We start from the raw sequence: 18,931 nt of genomic DNA on the forward strand, positions 1-18,931 counted from the left end.
GTAGATAATGTCTGCCTTCCATCATTCTCATAGCCTGTGTGTGGGGAGACCAGGAGAATGAAGGCCTCTGCTTTTCCCCAGCGACTCAGGGCCTGTTTGGGAGCTAATTCAAGCCATCAAATCTCTTTGTTCTCAGTGGCAATTTGGGGCCTTGATCTGGTAGATTTTGTAGCCACCTGGATCTTTGCTATGTTATCAGAGAAGCTAAAGGCAAAGGCATTGGATCCGAAAAATTGGGACCCTAATCTTCTCTGTTTTGCCTTTCTTCCATTTTGTTTCCATGTAGGCTGCAGCCCTGAGCTCTGGATACAGGGTGGTTATGGGCCCACCTGTCTGCTCAGTTGAGCTTTGAGTCTGCACCATTCAGTGGCGGGTGCTCAGTGTAAAGGTGAATCGGACGCTGCAGGAATTTGCAGTGTACAAAGGGTGGAGCTGGCTGATGTTACTGCTGTGAACACCAAAAAGCAGAAGGTGGGTGACTTATGGGGTGATATAAGTAGGAGAAGGGTGTTTAGGGAGTGAGTTCTCTGAGTTGGGTTTAAAAGGATGGGCTGGATTTTTTGCAGGCACTAATTGATGTAAGTGTATCAGCGGGTCGTTTTGCAGACAAACAGACCTCTGTGAACAAGGGTCTGTAGGTTATGAAATACATGGTGCATTCAGGAAACAAGAGAAGGTCCGAGGTTCCCGGATCGCACATTATCTGGCCCAAGGAGAAGCCTGGCTAGAGAGGGTAGCTAGGACCACCTATAAAGGCCACAGACGACAGCCAGAGGTCTGGAGAATCCTCGTACAGCCTGAGAACTTGGCATTGCAGTGACACTTCTGTCTACACTTCTCCTCTTTTGTCATTTTTCAAACCACTGATGAACTCAGTCCTTGTGCACTCTTCACCCAAGCTAGGGCTGGCCTGACAGCTGGGCTCTATGGGCAGGCATACGAGCAAGTGTAGGCCATGCCGAAGAGTCCCTTGTCCCTCGGTCACAGTGATCAAGTCAGCCTCGCCCTTGACCCATATTGGGCCGATGAGACACAGCTCTGAGAGTTTAGCTGTGCTTTCGTGTGTGTGCAACTTCCTGAAATTTCTAAGCCGAGGAACAGAAGTTGGACACCATTCGCGGTCTTCTTGGCACTGTTTGGAAAGGAAGCCCACCTCTGCATGTGCCATCTGAAGGAACCCAGCACGAACATGCAAAGACAGAGTTCTAATGGCACCATCTCACGCCTGACATCAACCATCTCTGGGGGCAATTTTCCTTCTATATTTACCCTGGGAAATGATGCACACATTTTTATTTATTTGCTAGTTTAAGCAAGTTTCACTGGATCTTTCATTTCTTGAAGTCCTCGAATAATCTTAACATATTCGAGGTGTGATCCTTTATGTTTAAATGTTTAAAAATTGACATTAATCTCCCTCAAAACACTCCCCTCATACTTATCCCGTTATTATTTTTTTCCATTAAGTTCATTGGTGCATTTAAGGTAAACAACACAGTTACATTCGCCATTGGGATCTTGTACCTTTACATGAAGTATCTTGGTTCTTATCTGTTTTCCAGTTCTCCTGCCCTCCCTTCATCCCCTCCACCCTTCCCTATTTATCAATACTGTGTTTCCATTTTTCATATTTTTTCTTTTCTCTTATTTCCTTTCCCCCTACCCCTCCCACCTTCCCTTCTCCTCTTAACCACTATCTGCAGCAGTCCTGGAAATTCTCTTTTGGGAGTGTCTTTAGCTATGGTATCGGGACTGCCTCTGTATAGTGAATAGATTTAAAATGTTTACCTTTCATGGTAATTTTGACTTTGGGGAGGAGCCAGAAGTTGCATGGTACTAGTTCAAATGACCAAGGGGGATGAAGATGGCACTCAATGGCAATGTCACTATATTTTTAATCACATCTCAAATACACTCAAGAAAGAGGACTTCCAGAACTACTTCAGAAACTGTCATGAACACTGGGGTAAATGTGACAGAATCAAGGAGGATTAACCATGTGATGTACTTTAGTACAGTAAAACTGTTTTTATTTAAACGCTCACTGTATTTTATCAGTGTTTTTATAGAGGTCTGTGTTGTCATAATCTGCTCTCACCACAATGATATGGGAAGTAACCCACTGACATGAGGTTAAAAAACATGCATTGAGATGAAGTGATACAAACAGGCCAAGGCTGCACATTTCTTTAGGAAGCTCACTACCTTTCCACTTGCCTGGTCTCTCTCTCTAAGGCCGTGATTCCCCATTTGTGGGTGCAAATCCAACCAGACACTCCCTCAGTGCAGTGTTTCTCCTGGCCTGCAGAAGATCCATAAGGAATCTCAAAACAATGGCAACAGAAACTGACCCAGGCCAGCTCTCCAGGCCAGTTCCCTCAAGAGATCTTTTCTAAAATGTCCAGAATCCCACGGATGCCTCAAGCTAAGACCAAGTCCCACTAGCATGTCAGCATGGGGTGACTCACAAAGTGACAACTAGAGCCCAGAAAGAGCAGAGGTCCACCGCAGGGAGCCCCAGGCCCTCAGCTGAGGGTTAGCAGGCCCTCTCCCTATCTCCCCTTGAAGGCTCTTCTCGATGCAGGCCTAGACAGTGACCTTCCTGCCGGTCTGGGAGGCGGTGATGGCCGAGGCCCGGCCCTCCTGCTTTTCTCAGCACAAGTGGGCAGCCTGGCTCGGAGTTTTCTCTCCTGTTAGGCCAAGGAGAGACAGAGTCAGCCAGGAAGGACTTAGCATACTGAGGACAGTGGTTCAGAAACTGAAGAGTCGTGTTCTAGTGCTTCAGAACCCAGCCACACACGTGTGCACACAGGCACACACACAAGCACACATATGCATACATACATGCACATGTACACAGACACACACACACACAAATATACACAGACACTGACGTAGAAACACAAAGATAAACAGACAAACACAGACCCACATACTTACAGGGACTCACACAGACCCACACACACACACACACACACACACACACACACAGACACACAGATGCACATACGGCTCTTCATATAAATATACACAGACCAATGTATATACACAGGCATACAGACAGACAAGAGGCCCTTACACACACACACACACACACACACACACACACACACACTACTTTTTAAAGACACAAAAGAACTTACCAGGGAAAACCCCTCAGTTAGTCCACCAGGCAAGCTGGACCTAACAACAGTGCTGCATATCCCCACTCAGCCCAAATGACATTACTCCAGGATCCCTGGAAAGTTTTTTTTGTTTTCTTTTCTTCCCCCAAACATCTGAGGACAAAGAACAACTTGTAGTAGCCAAAATAGACCTCAAATGGTAAAAGTAGCAGTGTATCTGGAAAGGTACATGACTGTGCTCAAAGACAAAACAAATGATTTATTATCAGCTGCTTTCTCCTCCTCCCAAACATCTTGGCCTCTTGGGGAGTCCACACCAGACTGAGGAGTGAGCGTCCCTCCTGCCCAGAGCCTGTGTAGCCAGGCACAGAACAGGGAGGCCAGCAGGGCTGGCTGCACACGGCCAGGGCTCAGGGAGAGAAAATGGCTGCCCTGTCGCCAGGTCCTTCTGTGTGGCCCTGTCAAGAAAGAGCCTGAGCTCTGGCCGGGGCTGGCTGGCTCCCGCTAAGTACTAATGCCACTGTGGCAGTGGGGGACAGGAGATGAGAGACAGAACAGGGCAGCTGCAAATGAAAATCACCCTGGGGAAGGTTACAACTAGATAAAGTTTTCGACAATAAGATTCCAGAGACTGCTGACGGGAGCAAAGCTCAATATTTTAGTCTCAGTACAAATTTGCTTCAATCTTATACAACTCCCATGCAGCATTGCCCACAGCTGCATGCTGTAAACAACAAACAAATCTATTTCCATCAGCCCTGCTGATGCCAGGAGAAAAGTGCCTGAGCATAAGACATGCACAGATGCAAACCCTCACCTGAGCCTGGCGCTGCCCTCCATTTGGCCTCTCTAACTTAATATCGTTGTTACAAAGCTATTGGTCTCCTGGTAGCTCGCTGGCTCAACGCAGTGCCTCTTCTTCCAGCTAATCTGACAACTCCGATCCAAGAAGCATCAAGGGCCCAATTAAGAAGACACATCTTATCAAGGAGCTTATTTTGCATAACAGAATACAAATGACGAATAAAAATTTAATGTTTAATAACTTAGTACAAAGAGGGCTGTTGATATAGAATGCCTGGAATTTTTATGGAGGCTGTCAGACTTGTGATAAAACTGTTATATAGGAACACTTGGCAAAAAACAGCGTAGAATTTTTCAGTAATGGTGTGTGCATGATATTGCATTAATTCTTGATAGGGAACTAACTGTAAGCCTGGGAATCAGCCAGTTTGAATTTCAGTTTAAGATGGTGTGTGTGCTTGCACGCCCTTGTGTGTGTGTGTTTGTGTGTGTGTGAGAGAGAGAGAGAGAGAGAGAGAGAGAGAGTATGCGCCTGGATATCATGCTCCATTCAGAAGGAGAGGAGGTGGGTGGGACCGGACACGCACATGTTTTTATTGAAGAGGCGCTAAGTGCATTTTAAGGCAGTCCTTGCCGAGAAGTTGCTCAGTCCTTCCTTCCTAAGGCAGATATCTGAGTGTGTCTTACAGAAACCGCAGACAACAGGGAATGAATGAGGTTGTTTGCGGTGCTGCTCATTCTAATGCCAAGGGCGGGGCAGGATTCTGCATGCAGCATCTTCTTGGGAACGCTGGAAATTTTTCTGCACCTGTTTTAAGGGTGAGTGAGTCACACCGTAGAATAGAATACAAGAGGGTGCAAAGAAATACTAGACTCGTTATTCTCCAGCCTCCAACATTTGGTCTCAGGAAGCAGCAAATAAAGATCCATACGAAAAGCCGTTGACTGAGTTGGAGATACTGTTTAATAACTCTGCAGTTTCTCCATACCTTTGGCCATAACGACGCAGTCATTTAAATATTTATTGAGAGCCTGAACTTGGCTGGGCGGCCCTGGAAGGGAAGCTATGGTTTCGGCAGCAGCTCTGGAGAACAGAGACAGTCACATCCTTGTCTCTAGCTTCTTCCATATGCTACTTGTGAAACATTGAATAAGTTACCCAACGTCTCTGTAGTGCCATTTGCTCAACTGAAAATTGGTCTATGAATACAATCTCCCTTCAGGTCTTACAATTTTAGACTCCTTGGGCCATTTAGTACATTGCCAGCACCAGAAACTCTCAATAGCTTCCACTTGCCTTCATGTTATCAATATATTTCAGACCAGTTGCACCTCCCATGCCTTGACCCAGAACAGTGCTGTTGTGCACATTCTATATATCATAAACTGATTGAGAAAACTCTTGACGTTATAGCTATAACTCCACCAAATGCCAAATGTCCATCAAGAGGAATCGAACTTTCATTTGTAGTTATGTTTTATTTTTAAAGTAGCCATTAACTAGGTCTACACTTATGCTGAAATAGAGCGGAACTCTTTCAGAAGTACATATCACATCTATATGAATGCAAAATGAATTTCATAGTCATCCTGTCCTATTGCATTAGTGTTATTACATTGAATACTAAATGGATTTCTAATGATTGGCCACTCAAAGGAAAATGTGACTGACCCCTTCAGAGTAGTCATCAAACGCCATGAGCAGATTGGAAACTGTGGGGCGAGGGGTCCTAATCTAGTGTCCAGAAAGCCAAACAACACAAAACACAACCCTGAACATCGTGGTGTGGGCTATTGAAAGACACAATTTACTTGATGAGGCTAATATTCAAATGCAAACTTATATTAGAATTAACACTACAGGAGGGGCTTTTACATGGAGGATTTGTTACAGAAAGAAAATCTATCAGTAACACTTTCATTGTTCCATCATTATGAACTCATTTGGTATTCACTGTAATAGCACAGATCATAATGAATTTGTTTGATATTCATGCAGCTCTCCCACACATTAACAGTTTCTATTATAATTCACCACCCAATAAGCATTAGTTAATGCAGACTTTGGACCAATAAAGATGGTCCATCCCACCCTCCATATCTGCCTGGAGCTAAGTAAGAGTTACGGGACATATTGATATAGAATGAATATTCTGGCTCCTCCTGTTCTCATTCCATCCAACAAGTTAGAGAGCTTTCTGGGACCCATAATGGGCATAAAGGAGAATGATCTCTGTTTAGTTTTTGGAGCCCAGAGAAATCAGAGTTTTACCCCTTGATACTTCTTGTTAAACCCCAGCTAGACAGATTTTAAAATTCTGTTCCCTGCTCCCAGTCCTACCGAAGCTGCATGGGACCCATGTAGGATAAACAATGCTTCCAGAAAAATGTTACTTATGCCAGAGAACTTGCTCCTGTCCACTCTCCAGAATAACTTTCCTCAAAAAATTTCAGGGCTGTGCTTTTGTAGTTGTGCAAATGTTTACCCTGCCTTAGATCCCTCAGCCAGGGAATGGAGCCAGTTCCTTGGTGGTTCTCACTTGTTGGCAACCAAATTGCCCAATCCTACAGAAAATAGAATGTGACTGATACTGGACCAGTTACTTTATCACTTGTCAGGGCACTGGGAGGGAGCTCTCTATTAAACTTGCTGGTAATTAAACTTGTAAAACGTCCCTATGATGCTCCCTCACTCTTAGTAATAGATTTACCTGAGTCTCCTGCCCAGGAGGAAACGGCCTTGCAATTAGGCAGGATGGTTCAATCCATAACTATGACTCTTTCTGCTTTGTCACCCAAATATTTAATGCCCCACCAGTGGTTCCACAAAACTTGTAAGCCAGTATCATTTTTCTTTAGAACAGATGCTATCCATGATTATCTCCAAAAGAATATCTGTTTAATCTCTTAGTACTTGGAGTCCTCTGACCACCAGGCTGAAGGTATGATAGATAAATACACGCACTCTGTAACTTCTGTTTCTGGTTTTTGTTTGTTTGTTTGTTTGTTTGCAATGACAGCCCCTTTAACCCCAAGTCATGAAGCAAAGAAGCAGTCTTGTCTGTGCCTCAAAAGGACAAGTAATGTAAGCAGGATTTTCCACAATGACAGAGCTTTCTGGTCTTCCTGGAAAGAAAAGGATTCCCAGAGTCATCTCTCCTTCCGGCAGCTGGGAGTCTGAGAAGGTTACTAGTCCATTGGCAATGGAACGGCCCAGGCTTCCTCAAAATCAACTCTCCCATCTATAAAATGGAGATGACAAAATGGACGTGAAGATTAGCTACTGCAGAGCAATCCTCACCTGAGCTCCCATCTTAAAGTCTGAGTTCCAACATTTAGAATGCAGGATACTTGAAGCAAGCAGCCTGTTAGCATCTTAGCCGAAAATAGATGTTGCTGCTCCGGTTCATGTGTACAAGGCAAGTTTGCTGAGCCTCTTTCACTTCCAGGGCATCATGGAGTTGCTTTTGGTTCGGATTCACCCTTGCTGGCTCTGATTTCTCCGGTGTCCGCAGATAGAAAGAAGCAGTACTCAGGCCCAGGAGGTGCAGTGACTCTGTCCCTGCCAGCAGGGGCAGGTAGGCCTCCATCGGAAGGCTCGTATAAGAGCAGGGCGATTTCCTGTTGCCTCTGTCTTTTGTTGTTGCCACTGTTGTTTTCTCTCCCCAACATGGCAATGATTTCCCATTTTAGGAAAAAAAACATTAAGCCATTAAGCTGTAATAGAAACAAATGCCTTTGGGCATTTTTAATGTTAACTCTGCAGAGGAGAAAATGTCTCCTCGCCCGGAGCCACGCTGTCCTCACATGGAACGCAGGCCTACACTGTCATCCTTGGAAAGATGAAGACTACGAGGCAGAGGAGGCCTGGCAGGTTAGAGCTGATGGACCCCTCCAGGTGAGCTGTGCTTGCATCTGCGATGTGAATGAGAGTAGGTGCCCGAGAGCCTAAGTGGGCCTGCCCAAGTTTTGTGGGCTCCCTTCAGATCTTCAGCGTTATTTACCATAATTTTGCATTGGATCAATACACATGGAGTATATTATCCCATCCCGTGTGCCAAGGATCAGTCCAGGGGCTGCAGTCCCCCAACCAGCCAACAAGTCGCCTGTAGCCTCACCTTGAATTAGTGGAAGGAAGCTTGATTCATATCCTTCAAGTGCACTCTATTTTTTTCTTTTTTTTTTTTTGAAGAGACACATACTCAAAAGAATACCTCTCTGGAATTTAAGAAATAATGAATGTGGACCTCACCAGCCCCTGGCCTTTCGGTAGTTCATAATGAAAACGAATGTTCATTTTTCCTTTAAAACTGTCTCGAGCTAAATGATACTGACGCTTTCAATTTTTAACATCATAATCAATAAAGGCTGCTTATGCACACTTTGCAAAACCATCAGTTTAGAAGTTTGAAAAAAATCTGCATATGGCTGCAGCTTGCTGGCTGGAACGCTCTCGCACTAAATCTTCTGAGTTAAAGTTTTACTGGTGTGTTATGAGTAAAAATGCCTTGTCAGCCATCTGCCAGTTTTTCTCCTAACATCCATATTTCCAACCCTTGCTAAACATTAGGAGCATGTGGCCACAAGAGGCCACCTCTACAATTAAACAGTCGAGTGCGGCCGCAGAAGCAAGGGCATGTCAGGAGAGAACTGTCTAGTATTAATTTTAAAAGTCCATAAAAACCAGCTCTGACCCATCCAGGATGATAGACTGGCTGTTAAATGTATTAGAGACTGTTAACCCCAGGAGAAAAAAACAGGGGGCAGAGGGAGTGGAGAAGAGAAAAGAAATTTTCAAAGAAAGAAAGAAGGGGGAAGAAAACGACAAACAATGCACCAGTGTCAAAAGCTTCAGTGAATGCTAATCATGGCTGATTAATCAGTCTCTAATTCCACTGATCCAAAAAGGTTACCAAGTCAATTGTGTAAAATTAGCTCCTTCTTGTGTGCCCCTCCGCGTTTGGAGTCTCTATCTGTTCATTTGCATCTTTTGCCAATGTTTACTAAGAATTCAGTTCATTAGCTCTTGAGCATAAAGTCAGAAATTGGAGGGGACTCTGCATTTTCTCGCTGAGAGTAGTACTTAAAACAAATAGCATCACTTCCTCAAACATTTATAGATTAAACTAAATGGCATTAATTACTGTAAATCTCTTATTTGTGTGGAGAAAAAGGGGGAAAGGAAAGAAACCCTCTTTCTAAATGTGCACAGTTTCATGGCAGGATTGCTCTGCTCTCATCTAGAGCCTCGTATAGTTGGGGGCAAAATGTTTAATCACAGAATTAACAGGAAGCGAATGGTAAGGGAAGTTAACGAGGCTTGCTGCGAGGGGGCTCGCTAACTTTTTATAAAGCAGCGTTTTGCAAAGCTCAGAAGCAGAAGGTTGCTTTTGAAAGCCCTTATTAAAAAGAGATCCCTGCCACATATGTAGAAGCTGTCTTGGGAAATACCTGCTTTCCCGTGTTTGAAAATCTTGAAACCTGCCAAGGAGAGGTGGAAAAAGCGATGCTGGGCTGGGCCCAGGAAGTCTGCCCGAGGCCGTGTGGAGGAAGCAGGGGATTGACAGGGGAGATGAAGAAAGCTCTTGCTTGTTTTCCAAAAGTGCACCTTGTGGTGTGTTTCAGATGAGGGGAATGTGCTCAGAGAAGGAAAATCAGAGAGCGAGTCAAAAAGCCGGTGGTTTGTAAGGCAAGGGGAGTTGGTCTGCAAGAACTATACGCCTTCTTAGGAAAGGCGCACAATTTTTGATTCTTCGGAAGGACAAACGCCATGTGTTCAGCGTCCACTTATGCTAAGAGTGTTTCACCTGCTGGTGTTTGGGAGATGTGGGGATGGAGCAGGCGGAGCACCCCGGAGAGCTGGACTGGCCTGGGCGGAATTTAGGCGTGCAGAGCCAAATAGATTTTAAATAATGCTGGTGCTGGACAAACCCGGGTGTCTATTGGCAGGAATCCGGCCACAGACATTGACTGCTGGTCCCCATGGCTCTCCCCGCTAGTCTGAGCAGAGTCACACGGTCTGCTCTCTGGGCCTGACCTTCTATTTTCCTGTATATTTTCGGGTTGAAATGTTTTTCACCCTGCACCAGAAGCCTCTCTTTCCCTAAACTGCCACAAAACATCAACTACTTCAACTATGGAGGGTTGGGAATGCCAGGCTGGACTCCCGGCTGAGACTGACTCTGCCCCCTCAGATCTTCACGGAGAGAAGAGATTTCAGGCAATAGGGCAAAGAAACAAACTCACTTCCTCCAGGAGGTCTCCCCGGATCTCCTCAGGCCCTCTTTTGCCTTAGCAAGTCCCTGAATACTGTTTTCTGCTGATGATTTTTGTTAATTTTCTTCCTCTGCGTGTTAAAAAGATAGGATGAAACACTGATCTAGACATCTCCCGGAGCAAGCACAATGCTAGGACAAAACAGACATTCGATAAACTTTTGTTATGTGAGTGAGTGGGTGAGCGCCACCCAGATCCTCATTTTCCTATGTGCCGAGAAGACACAGGCCCGTTCCCTTTCGCCCCGAAATATCATGACTCGGTGCTGGAGCCCTGAACCCCAGGTTTACAGAGTGTGGGGTAAAGTGCGTAATTCACAGTCACACCCGTGATGACGTTATTAAAGGGAAATTCGTAGCAACACCCAGAAATGGCGAATCATGTGATTTATTAGCTCTATTTTCCTTTATTTCTGTGTCATCCGCCAATTGGTAAATGTAAGTATATGAAGAAGAGGTCTGTGCTTTCATCTTCCTACCCCTAACACAGACATGACTCACAGTCGACACCCAGCACATATCTGCAAATGAATCAGTAAATTGGGTTGGGGTGTAACACAGGGAAACCTCCCTCTTGTATTAGAGCAAGTTTACGAATCAGAATCCCCACACGTCCTGCTATATCTGAACCTGTGGCCAATCTACCCAGGGATGTAGTTTAAAGCTCTCGGGTAAAGCAAAACTCATTTATGTCACCATTATTCTTGAAAATCTCTCAGGATGGCATCTGCATTGTAAAATGAGGATCCAGGTTCTGAGGTTCGTTCATTCAGCAGTGCTTATTGGACACCTATTTCGTCCTGGCACTGTGCCGTATCTGGGGGATGACAAGATGAAGACTCATTGTCCTGTTTTTCAGAGACCCACTCAAAAGAGAACATGCAAAAACCATCAGTAGAAAACAGCCGATTCAGTGGCTTGGTAAGGTCACTCAGGGAGGGGATAGGAACACAGCCACAGCTGGGACCCACCGTGTCCCCCACTCAGTGTAACAAGGCTTATTTCCCTCTACTATTACAGCACGCCATGGAATCTTGGGAGGAAGATTAAATACAGCAGCTAACTTGCTTTTGGAGCCACTCTCTGTAGGAATATGTGCCTTTCACTAGGTACAACTGTGAACATAGTGAGGCATGGCCTTCTTGGAGAAGGGAGCTGAGGACTACTGAGGGCATAGTCGCATGGTGTCATTACTCATCACCTGCTTGACTTTCACTGGCTGGAACTGGAGGCTGAGAATTAGCTGCACTGCAGTGGCACATGCCTGGAATTCCAGCACTGTCAGAGACTGAGGCAGGGGATCAAAGTTTTGAGTCTAGCATGGGCGATTTAGTGAGGCTGAATGGCAAAGTAAAATGACAATAATAAAAAAGGGCTAGGGATGTAGCTCAGTGCAAAGGCCCTGAGTTCAATCCTAGTAACACACACACACACACACACACACACACACACACACACACACACAGACTTGCCCATACCCTTGCTGCTACCGTTTCCTGTGGTCTCAATGAATCCCTTTGGCTACTCAGAGGTCCTGCTTGCTAGGAAGCAACAGGAGCTCAAGCCCCCTTAATGGTCCGATGGGACCCTCCTTAAACTCGCAACCAGGTGGGTGCTTGGGCAGAGCTGGGCTGGGCTCCAGAGCAGGAGGCTCATTAGAGCAAGCTCCTCCACTCTCCTCGGCTTCCTGATTCATCATGTTTTTTTATTAGCTCTCTTTTCCCTGATAAACCTGGGCAGAAGAGGAGCTCTTCGAAACAGCTGGAGCGAGTCCCTTCAGCAGGTGGAGTCTGACAGGCAGGTTCCGAGATCCAGCCGCCAAATCACTCAGGCTCCCACTTAAGTGAGAGGAAAAGAGAACCGCAATATAAAACTGCCTTGGCTTCCCCCGCCTTTTTTTGGGGTAATTTGTCAAAGAATAAATACACCAAGCCAAGGAAAGGGTGCTGCTCTTAAACAATGTATTTGGGTGTCATGTAGCCTTTTTTACCAGGAACAGTTTCTTATGTTTCATAAAAATTAAAAATTAGGTTTGGTAATAATGTCTCTTAAGCTGTAACTCCCTTCCTCCCCTCACTGTCGTTTCAGTGTTTTGTCTGCTGGATGAGGGAGTCGGGAATCAACACCACCACCACCGAGTGCGTTCCTTTCTCACCTCTGTTGCTCTTTCTCTCTCTCATTTCCAAGGTTCGCTCAGCCCTCTTTTCCTCCTCACGTCCGGTCTGCAGGCAAATGGAAAAGCAAATGGGGAAAAATCAAAGGCTTTGTTTTTCATGGGATATTTCTAGATTTTTTGTTACTCGGATGCAAAATTTGAAAAAATGTTCATGCAGCATCCGCCATGTTTGGCTTAAAATCCTCAGGAGCACTGATTTCCTCCTGTGGAGGCCACAGAGTATGCTGCGACCGCCAAGGAGAAGTCCCCTCATCTCTAGCGCTGCTTCCCTAGGACAAAGTTTGGACTGTATCCTTATTTCTCTCACTGGAGAATTTGCTCTCCTAGGATCTTGGAGGGAACTGGCAAAGTCAGTGACAGAAAGCAAGGCAGTACCCTGTGTCCTCAAACCATAACCGATTCTGAAGGAAGCTGCCGTATGCAGGTCATCCTTCCTTCTTGTACCTTGGGGGATGGTTTCCAGGAGTCCCACATCCCAGCACTTTGGGAGCCTAAGGCAGGAAGATTGCCCGTTCAATTCTAGCTTGGGCAACTTAAGTCTCATAGTGAGACCTGGCTCACAATAAAAAAGAAAAAAGGGCTGGAGACATAGTTCCATGCAAAGGCCCTGTGTTCACTGCCAAGTACTACCCATTCCCATGCAGAGAGAATTCGCACAAATACCAGACTCTTCAGATGCTCACGTTTCTTTTATAACATGGTGCATTATTTACATATACTCTCATGCACGTACACTCTCATATACTTTAAATCATCTTTAAGTTACTTATGAAATCTAGTACAATGGTAATGTCACATAAATAGCCATTATACTGCATTATTGAGGGAAAATGAGAAGAAAAAAACCTGAACATGTTCAGTTCAAGCCCAGACATTCCACAGTCCATGTCAGTACCGATGTAACATTTTATCAAATATTTTCCATCCTTAGTTGGGTGAATCATGGATGGAACGCTTGTGGAGGCAGTGAGTGGACTGCACAAGCAGGAAAAATATTTTAAGGACTCCTAGAGTGGGGGTTAAGCACTCTGAGCTTGTTCAGGGCAGGAAAATAGATTTCGGTTTGCCTGGAAATCATACATCATGGCCTGGAATGCTGGATTACACACAATCATACCAGGTTAAACCCAAGGGTGGTTGCCTGGGGTCTGTGACTTGGGCTACCTACTAGACAGACAAGTCTCCACCTTCTTCCTTTCTGGGCTTATCATCGCTGAAAAAATTTTCCATTCTAGGCAAAGCATTCAAGAAGTCAAGAAACACTCAATAAATCCCTACCAAATAACTAATCAACTAGTTTAGCTTCCTCTGAGCCTCCATTTTGGCAAATTGAGTATTCTGTGGAAATGGTTTGATCCATGGGATTTAACTGCCTCCCTTGCTTATCTGCTCACTGTTGTTTATAAAAGGCTCTCAGATGCTGGAGTGAAACATTCTGCTATTTGAACTAGTCGGATGGTGATTAGCAAAAGAGAATACACACACACACACACATACACACACACATACACACATACATGCACACACCCTCTCAGGGGGATGCACCTCCATAAAAGACAAGGGGGGCATTTTCTTTGACGTTGCAATGTCCATTTGCACCACAGCTTTTATACACATTTTTTTAAAAGACAAAAAGAAAACGGATAAAGATTGGGTGATGTATTTCCTGTAATATTTAATAATCACATTGAAACACTGACACGCATTGCTTTGCATTCGCAAACCTCTGTTTCCTTTGAAAATTACACCCCAGCATTTAATTCACCAAAATAACTCATTTTATACAGCACAACAATGTAGTAAAATAACTCATCTCGAATATGTGGATATGAATAGATTTAACACATCTGCATTGAACAAAAATGAATTAATCTAAAAGCTGAGAAACTGCTGTTCTCTTTCGAGACTTACCGATTATTTTACCATTCCCTTCAGTTTACTTGTTTGTTTTTGTTAAATTACTTTAAGAATTAGGAAATGAGAAAAGCAGAAACACTGGGTAGTTTTTTCTCTACTTGGAATAGAGGAATGAGGCATAAATAATCATTTGTATTATACCTTATTTCATTAAAAATTATATTTACAATTGTGCAGAGACCAGGGAGCGGCCTCCATTCACTGTAGATTGCTCTGTTTAATCCTTGGAAAATACTGTATTTCCATTACAACATCCTCCCAACAGAAGTCTGGATATTACAATTATTCTTGAAGCTGAGTATGAAGTGCTGAGAACAAATCAGAGTTCAAGTGCATTGCAGGGCCCCCCCTGGGAAGAGAAATTCATTTGCAGACATGGGGCAGTATTTCTGGGAGGAAGATACAGATGTGTTTATCACATCTCAGTTCTCACACGGGGCCCAGGCTCCCTGCTGGAGCCTCCCTAAGGCCCAGTTGTTATTTCTGGCCTGGGCTTTCTGGGCAGGCAGAGGCATCACAGGAAGCAGAGCCCATCTGTGACTGATGGCTCGGGATGGAGTCATGGGGCCCACAGCTGGAGAAAGAAATACAAGCGCCCTCTCCAGGTGCACATGCCCTTTGGCCAGGTGGGTCTGGCCATTCCTGGATCCTGGGGGCCACTGCAGTGCAAATAAAACAGGACAACACAGAGAATGTAGTAGGACCCTCTCCTATTAACTCTACCTACCGCCTCCCCTAGTGCTGTTACAGTCAGCAGATCTCCCTCCATAAGCTGGGAAACAAAGACAAAGTTAATGTGTAAAAACATATAAAGGAAAGTCCCAACCCTTTGATTGGTGAATAACTAGCAAGTGGAACTTGTGTCACCCTCCTTGAATGGGCCACACTGGGACATTCTATTCTTATCTTCTAGCTCAGCTCTCAAAAGTGGGGAAACACTTGTGCAAACTCTTAAGTACAAAATATTTCTTGACCTTCACGACGTCACTTATGTGCTATAATTTCTCAAACAAGCAGGAACTTTTATCAGTAAGCAATACATATCTTTTGAGTCTTTCCAAAGCTTTCAACTTAGTTCTCATGTAGAAAATATACATTTCCTCTCTTTACTCAATTAGCACAATTTATTAAATTGCACCAATTACAAGTCAACCAAGTGTAAACAGGTCTGGAAATATACTCATGTGATTCTAGTCAAAATTCAGCTCAGTGAAATCTACAGGCTTAGGCACTTGAGATGTTGTACAACTCTGAGGATGTGTTTTCTAGAAGGAATGGCCAGACCTGGCTATCTCTGAGTTGATGAAGACGGGGCCAGGTAAGGACATTTCTGGATCAGATGGAGGATAACGAGGGAGGTCTTCAAAGAATGGTCAGTCAAGACTAGAAATATAGGCAGGCACCAAATGAAGGGACCCACCCCTCCTGCTAAAGACTTTAGAGATTTTCTCAGTGTTGATAAAGAACAACTGATGGTTTTTAACAAAGAAACAATTTGTCGTATTTGCCTTTTAGACTTTTGCAGTAGTAAAAGGTAAATTTGTGATAGGTTGGATTGTTGTTCCCCATTCCTCCTCCCTCCTTGTGATGGGGTTTTATATCTGCGTCTTTTGTGATGTGACTCTGCCATCCCTCCCAATGGAGTAGGTGCCCCATTGACTTTGGTCTTGCCATAGGACCTCTTTGGTTAATGGGTGTTCAGTAGATTTGAAGTAACCACTGGTTTTGAATGCGTGTGCATGGTTTGGCTTGTCCTCTGGCCCTCCCGCAGTTTTCCAGGACAGGGATATGCCTCAGGTAGACACTATCCCTTCAGCCTAGTCCCTGGAAGTGAAGCATATGGATCAGACTCAATTTGGACCAATGGCCTGAGGTAAAACTCAGTCCTGGAGGCCCAGAGTGAGAACTGGATGTTGGCTGTTGTAAGCCATTAAGGTATAGAATTCTTTGCCACAAAATATTATTGCTGCTGGCTGATTCACACAGAATTACACCTCTGCACCAAATGGAGATGTTTCAGTCGATGATGGCCTACTTACATGAGAGTGGACCATAAGACTGTAATACAGCCCAACAGTTCCTACTGCCCAATGGTAGCCATCACCAGTGTCACAGCACAGAGTATTACGTGTGTGGCAATGCTGATCCAAACTAACCTACAGTGCTGCCAGTCATATAAAAGTAGAGCACAAACAATTATGCACATTAAAGAACAGCTGATAGTAGCAATAAGTAACTTCTTTCTTTCTTTCTTTCTTGTACTAAGGACTGAGCCCAGGGTCTTTATATTGAGGTACCTCCCTGGCTCTTAAGTTGTTTCTTCAATTTTGAGATAGAATCTTGCTCAATCCTTGAGTTGCTGAGGCTGAGCCTGAATTTGCAATCCTCCTGCCTCAACTTCCCAGAGAGCCACGATTATGGGTGTGGATACCACACCCAGCCTCTTTTTTTTTTTGGTGTCGGGGATTGAACTCAGTCCTTGCGCTTGCGAGGCAGGCACCGTAACCACTGAGCTAAATCCCCGGCCCCCAGCCTAACTCTTTAATATTTCCCAGACTTGAATATTTTATTATAATAACAGAAAGCTTTCAAATATACCCTCCTCCTTGCACCAGGTGAATTGTTGTGCACACATCCTAATGCCTCCTCTGCCACCACCCTGGTGCGTTCCCAGAGAAGGTCACCGTATCTCCAGGAGGGTTCATCACAGGCAGGGAGCTTTCTGCTGGGAGCCAGGCCTGGAAGGAGCAGCTGCAGGTTTAGGATTTCCAAGTAAGCATGATTATCACGGAATCGGTAATACGGATGGGAAGTGCACAACGAGAACAATAGAAAAGGCTTCCCCATGCAGTCACTTTAAGGTACATCACCTTCTTCGACGCCAGGGCCACTGTCAGGAAGGCAACTTCATCCGACTAATTAGCAGGGTTCGCCACTTTACAAATCTGCCGTGGCTTTCTTGGCATGAAACAGCTGCTGAGGCAAAGAGCTGTAGGAACCTATTAAAAATCACAGGCCTGAGAGGAAGGAAAAGCGAGGGGGAAATTTAAAAGAGAGAGAGGCAAGGAAGGAAACTTCTGTAATGGGTCCGAGACCTCCCTGCCTGGCCAGGGCCACATCCAAGCAGGAAGGGGTTAAAAGGATTGGGGGTGACCCCACCCGCTGCTAGAGTGGAGCCTTGCTCTGTGCTCTGTTCACTTGGTTCTCCCTCTTAAAGTGCTCTCTGGTTTTAAAGCGCCTTTGGAGGAATGCTCTCCCGTGGACTGCAACCTGTCACTGCTCCCTGTCATCCGTCCAGTAATTAAAATCTGACTGATTTACTGACTGGCACCAACCATCCCAGCTCAGGAGTTAGCTGATGTTCATCTTTCCCAAGGCTAAATTTACTTGGTGGAAAGAGACTGTTTGCTCCCAAGCTGAGCTGTCATTCAGCTGCTGGGGAAACCATAAAGATAGCTAACAGAGCCTCACCAGCCATCTTTGGTTTATTTTATTCTAATATTTATCACCACCCAGCAAATGAACATAATGCAGGCAAGTTAGGGAGAGCCGGGCAGGCTGATTTGTGGGTCTGCTGTGGCTTGCCAGCAAAACCGCAGGCGGGCCACACTGGGGGAGGGCAGACTGCCCCCTTCATGGGACTGGCCAGCTCTTGCTGAGAGCTGGGATACCACGGACTCCTCGTCTTCAACCAGTTATGGGCCGAGGAGGAATCTCGAACTTTGCAATAGTAAACGTGGCTGTGTCTGTGGCTGGGAAAGCATGAACTCATCGGGGCTCTTTTCTGGGGTGTTGACAGCATGGGCTCCGAATCAGGCCTGGATTCTGCATTTTCTGAGTTGCCCAGTAGCCTTTGGGTGGACTTTTCTGTTCTTCTCCGTGGTTTTGGCTTTGGAACCACAAAGCCCATCCTGACCCTTTTGGTGTAGGTTAAACCAGATCTCTGCTCAGCAGCAGCCTTTCACGACCAGCCTCTTCTCTCCTGTCGGTATTCACTTGTTCATACTGCTTGTACCACGAACTCATTCTGTGAGTATCTGAGTGGGGCCGGGGTCCTTCTCAACACGGGAGAGAAGAGACCAGGCCTCAGACTTTGTAGCACTCACGGGCCAGAGGGAAGACTGAGCCACGAAGCAAATAAAGGCACAAGGAAATGCGTATTAATAATCAGGGCAAGAGCTGTTAAGGGGATGAATGAAGGGAAAAGCAAGCCACCAAGGGAGCCCAATACAGGCTCCAGATTCAGCCTGCAGCGGCCCTTTTGACACAGCCAGGACCAGGGTATAGCCAGCAGGTGCCCAGGGAGTGCATTCTGCTCAGCTGTCACCCTCCCAGCCCCATACCACGCAGGGCTACAACTTAGACTGAACACCCCCCTGGGTTCTGCTCCTGGGCACCTCGGCTGCCTCCCGACCCCTGCCCAGATCTAGTGTCACTTATCCTTTGGTTCAAGTTGCGAGGGCTGCTGCCCACACTCTTCAGGTCACTGCACCTCCCAACTGTCAAAGTCACCAGCTCCTGCGACATAAGTCACAGAAAGCGAGGCAGTGACGCGGCTCACATGGCTTTCTGGGCCAGGGCATTAATCGTGCATGATGTTTACAGTACAAACCAAAAATAATTACAGCATTTTA

Source organism: Fukomys damarensis, unplaced genomic scaffold (genome assembly GCF_012274545.1).
Source record: "Fukomys damarensis isolate Sample0158 unplaced genomic scaffold, DMR_v1.0_HiC HiC_scaffold_19, whole genome shotgun sequence".
In the NCBI taxonomy this organism is placed as follows: domain Eukaryota; kingdom Metazoa; phylum Chordata; class Mammalia; order Rodentia; family Bathyergidae; genus Fukomys; species Fukomys damarensis.